The sequence below is a fragment of the Orycteropus afer genome, unplaced genomic scaffold (assembly GCF_000298275.1).
Source record: "Orycteropus afer afer isolate SDZICR_OR568_19922 unplaced genomic scaffold, OryAfe1.0 scaffold00217, whole genome shotgun sequence".
In the NCBI taxonomy this organism is placed as follows: domain Eukaryota; kingdom Metazoa; phylum Chordata; class Mammalia; order Tubulidentata; family Orycteropodidae; genus Orycteropus; species Orycteropus afer.
Genome location: NW_006921804.1, coordinates 1,113,366 through 1,118,370, shown reverse-complemented (window position 1 = coordinate 1,118,370; position 5,005 = coordinate 1,113,366).

Genomic DNA, 5,005 nt, shown 5'->3' with positions numbered 1-5,005 from the left:
TGGATTACACCTCAACATAAATAAAACAAAAATCCTCACAACTGGACTAATAAGCAACATCACAATGAATGGAGAAAAGATTGAAGTTGTCAAAGATTTCATATTACTTAGATCCACAATCAACACCCATGGAAGGAGTGGCAAAAAATCAGATGTCATATTGCACTGGGGAAATCTGCTGCAAAAGACCTCTTTAAAGTGTTAAAAAGCAAAGATGTCACTTTGAAGACTAAGGTGCACCTAACCCAAGCCAGGGGATTTTCAGTTACCTCATGTGCATGTGAAAGCTGGACAATGAATAAGGAAAACCAAAGAAGAACTTATACCTTTAAATTGTGGTGTTACCATCCCATCTGCAACCTATAAAACTATGAGACCAGAAGAACAAGATGGTGCCCAGCTACCACTGTCATCCACTTGGAAGGGATGTAGGAGATCCTTGATAGAGAGGGAGAACAATGTGGAACAAAACTCAAAATCATTTGGAGGGGAAAAAGAAAAGATGGTGGGGACCAGGTTTGCTGGTCCGATAGAGCCTGATGGAACCACTGAGACTATGGCCCCTAGCTGCCCTTCAGGTCTGGAATTGAACCCACACCTGTGGTTTCCAGCCAAACAAAGTACAGGCATGTGAGTTAAACATTTTCCCCAAGTAGACACATGCCCTGGACAGAACAATCATGGGAGAAGGAAGGGCTGCTTATGCACAGGGAGACAGCTCAGGGAGCAGGAGTTTATGGAGGGATGGACACTGGGAAGAGGTAACTATGGGGAGGAAATGGGAGGGGAGCTGTTGCATTGTGGTAAACTGTGGTCAATGACATGAGGCCAAGTGTATGTGAACTGCTGTATGGAAAGTGAATTTGCTCTGTAAATCTTCACCCAAATCACAATAAATAATTTAAATAAATAAATAAATGAGATGAAAGGAAGAGATCAACTAGGTCAGTGATGGGAACAGCTGGTAAAGACTTTAAAGACAATGTTAATAAAAATATTTAGATAAATAAATAAATTGTGGTGTTGGTGAAGAATACTGAAAATACTGGGGACTGCCAGAAGAACGAACAAATCTGTCCTGGAAGAAGTGTAGCTGGAATGCTCCTTAGAAGTGGGAATGGTCAGACTTCATCTCACCGACTTTAGTATGTTGTCAGAAGGGACCACTCCCTGGAGAAGAAGGATATCATGCTTGGTAAAGTAAAGGAGCAAGGAAAAAGGGGAAGAGCCTCAAGGAGATGAATTGATGCAGTGGCTACATGATGGGCTCAAGCATAGCAAGGATTGTGAGGATGGCATAGGACCAGGTAGTGCTTCATTTTGTTGTACATGGGGTCACGATGCTTCAGTGCCAACTCAACAGCACCTAACAACAACAACGTCGCTGTGGTTAAAATCCCATCTGAGATTGTTAATGAGATGGTATTAGTGTATGATGAATTTTAAATCAATCACTTTTGAGATATAAAAGAGCTTAAACAAGCAAGTTTAAGTAACAAGCAGAGATGGAGGAAGATAGATACCGTCCATATGAAGATTATCCAGAAGCAGGAGCTCAAAAGAAACAAGGGCCTTCCTCCAGAGCCAACAAAGGGAGAAAAACTTCCCCTAGAGCCAGCACCCTGAATTCAGACTCCTAGCCTACTAAACTGTGAGAAAATAAATTTAGTTGTTAAAACCACCTATTTATGGTATTTCTGTAATAGCACTAGGTAACTAAGACACTCCCCTTTCCACCTCCCTTCCTCCCCTGTTGTTGTTGTTGGCCGTCAAGTGGACCCAACTCATAGCGACCCCTCCTTGGGTTTCCGAGGCGGTATCACTACACCCAACCTTCCTTCCGAGGAGTGGCTGGTGGGTTTGAACCACCAGCCTTCTGGTTAGCAGTCAAGTGTCTTAGGCACTACACCACCAGAGCTCCTCCTAGCAACCACTAATAATCTTTGGTTTCTATATATTTGCTTGTTTTGTATAAGTGAGATCATACAGTATTGGTCCTTTTGTGACTGACTTATTTTGCTCAGCTTGATGTTTTGAAGGTTCATCCATGTTGTGGCATAAGGACTTTATTTCTCTTTATGGCTGAGTAGTATTCCATTGTGTGTATAAATCACATTTTGTTCATTCATCTATTGATGTGCTACAATGAACGTTGCTGTGCAGGTTTCTGTTCACATTCCTGCCTTCACTTCTTCTGGGTATATACACAGGATTGGGATTGCTGGGTTATACAGTAGTTCTAAGGAGCCCTGATGGTGCAGTGGTTAACTGCTCAGCTGCTAACTGAAAGGTCAGCAGTTCGAACCCACCAGCTGTTCCTCAGGAGAAAGATCTAGCAGTCTGCTTTCAAAAAGATTACAGCTTTGGTAGTAATTTTCAGTTTACTGTGATGGAAAAATTTCGTTGATTAAAGGTAGCCTTGCACAACTAATTATTGTAAGTGCTGTCAAAAAGTTGTTGTTGTTGTTATGTGCCGTCGAGTCGGCCCCGACTCATAGAGACCCCTCCTTGGGTTTCCGAGGCAGTATCACTACGGAAGTAGGATTGCCCAACCTTCCTTCCGAGGAGTGGCTGGTGGGTTTGAACAGCCAGCCGTCTGGTTAGCAGGCAAGTGTCTTAGCCACTATGCTACCAGAGCTCCCGTCAAAAAGTTGTACACCTGTAAAAAGTTCAATTGGCAAAAGTGTGATAGACATAGTTACAACAACCTCAAAGAAGAAACAAAGAGTAGCTGGTGAAGATGCTTATGTACAACCAAACACCCCATGGAATTCAATTTCTTGGTTGGAGTTTTAGGGTCATGGTTTCATGGGACATCCCAATTAACTGGCCTAATAACAAGTTTACTGCTTTTGTTCTACCTCCTAGTTCATTGTGTCCTAACAGCTTGCAAACAGCCATCCAAAGCACAGCAATTGGTCTTTATTCACCTGGAACAACAGAGGAAGGAGACTCAGGAATAGGAGGAGGAGACGGAATGTGTGGCTAATTGCCTCCATGAACAACTGCGTCCTTTGCCATGAGACCAGAACTGGATGGTGTTCAGCTACCATTACTGAACATTGTGATCAAAATTCTATGGAAGAATCCTGATCAAAAGTGGGAAAATGCAGCAGAGCAGAAGCTCAAATTCTCATGGACTCCAGACTTTCTGGAGCCATGGAGGCTGGATGAATCCCTGAAACTATTGCCCTGCAATCTCTTTAAACCTTAAACCGGAAATATCCCCTGAAGTCCTTTGAAAACCAAACAATAATTTACCTAGTAAAGACTGTCTGCCTTGAGCATTGTGCTTTTTTTTTTTTTTTTTAAGATCTGTCTATTTGGGGTCAGACTGTGTCTCTCATGCTTTGATCATGTTGTCAGGAGGGACCAGTCCCTGGAGAAGGATACCATGCCTGGTAAAGTAGAGGGTCAGCAAAAAAGGGGACGACCCTCAAAGAGATGGATTGACACAGTGGCTGTAACAATGGATTCAAGCACAGCAACAATTGTGAGGATGGCACAGGGCCAGGCAGTGTTTTGTTCTGTTATATATAGGGTTGCTGGGAGCTCCGGTAGCATAGTGCCTAAGGCACTTGACTGCTAAGCAGAAGGCTGGAGGTTCAAACCCACCAGCCACTCTCCTCGGAAGGAACGTTGGGCAATCTACTTCTGTAGTGATACTGCCTCAGCAACCCAAAGAGAGGTCACTATAAGTCGGGTCCAACTCGATGGCACAATAACAACAACAACAACAACATATAGGGTTGCTATAAGTCTGAACTGACTCAATGGCACCTAACAACAACATATTGGATCATTGACAACTCAAAAGATAAGACAGGAACCTTAGGGAGCAGTGAGTTTATGTTAATGGTAGACAAATAACTCAGAAAAGGTGGGTGAGAATGGTTGCACAATTCTAAGAATGTAATCAATATCACTGAAATGTACATGTAGAACCTGTTGAAGGTTTGTCTGTTCAATGTATGTTGGTGTGTGTTTTGCTGTCTATATTCTTAACAAAAACAGCAACAAAATTAAGTTAAAAAAAAAATTACACAACCTATGGGAACCCTATAAGGAGCTCTGGTGGCACAGTGCCTAAGGCATTTGACTGCTAACCAGAAGGTTGGTGGTTCAAACCCACCAGCCACTCTGCAGAAAGAAGACAGGGCAATCTACTTCCATAAAGATTTACTACCCTGGAAATGGGGATTGTTACAAGTCAGAATTGACTCGATGGCAGTGGGTTTGGGGTTTTTTTGGTTTATGACAACTCTATGGGCAGTTTCTAACTGTGGCCTGTAGGGTCTCTATGAGTCAGAATCAACTCAATGACAACAGGTTTGGTTTGGTTTTATGGTAGGTATATGTTCAGCTTTTTGAAGAATTGCCAAACTTTTTTCTACAGTGCCTGTACCATTTCTGAGAGCCACTCTTGACACCCTTATTCCCCCTGCTCCCCATCCAGTGCATTAGTGGGTCTGCACCTTTCTCTCTGTATCTCTGCCCTCTGCACTGAGCATCCATCAGCCTCCTGCAGGCTGTCCTGCTCACCTCCCTTTCTCCAAACCACCTCTACCTGGAAGCCATGGGGAATTTTTAAAAAACATTAATGGGATGCTACTTCTCTTTAAAATCTTTTAATGGCTTCTCATTACTCTTAGAATAAAATAAATACCATGGCCTTCAAGTCCTTTGGCTTCTGCATGATCTGGTCCCTAATGATCCCTCCAGCTACCCTACACTCCAGCCTCCTGGGCCTTAGATTTTGCTGCCTCGGGCCTTTGCCCCAGTGCTTCTCTCTGCCTAGGGCACCTTTCCCATATCATTTCTTTAGGCCTCAGCTTAAGTGTTTTGTCATACAAGACACCTCCTCATCTGACACTTCCCCCCCACTCCCTATCTAATTGAGGTCACTTCAGTCCTTCTGGGAGCTCTGGTGGCATAGTGCCTAAGGCACTTGACTGCTAACCAGAAGGCTGGTGGTTCAAACCCATCAGCCACTCCTCGGAAGGAA